Source organism: Myotis brandtii, unplaced genomic scaffold, assembly GCF_000412655.1.
Source record: "Myotis brandtii unplaced genomic scaffold, ASM41265v1 scaffold743, whole genome shotgun sequence".
Lineage (NCBI taxonomy): Eukaryota > Metazoa > Chordata > Mammalia > Chiroptera > Vespertilionidae > Myotis > Myotis brandtii.
In genome coordinates, this window is record NW_005370960.1 from 1,235,569 (window position 1) to 1,235,819 (window position 251).

The window sequence follows — 251 nt, forward strand, 5'->3', positions numbered from 1 at the left end:
GCGCCCTCTGCTGGCTGCCCCGCCTGCCCGGCTCCCTCCCCGCCGTCCTCTCACACCTGTGTCCTCATCTCAGGTGACAGCTCCAGCCCCTCCTCCCAGGGCCAGAGTCCACCAGCCCCTCCACATGCGCTGCGGTCCCTCCCCCGCCCCAGGGTGCCACCTGCAGACCAGGCTGCACCCACCCCTGCCATTCACTTGTCTCAGCTGCCAAGAGCTGAGCTGACAGTGGGGAGCGGGGACAGTGAGGGTCG

General features: G+C 69.7%; 1 protein-coding gene across 1 annotated transcript in view; it reads left to right on the top strand.

The window, feature by feature from the left end:
• The window catches only part of TNS3 (tensin 3), an 84,539-nt gene that overhangs the window by 23,064 nt on the left and 61,224 nt on the right, over positions 1-251 (top strand). The gene's annotated exons all lie outside the window — the stretch shown is intronic.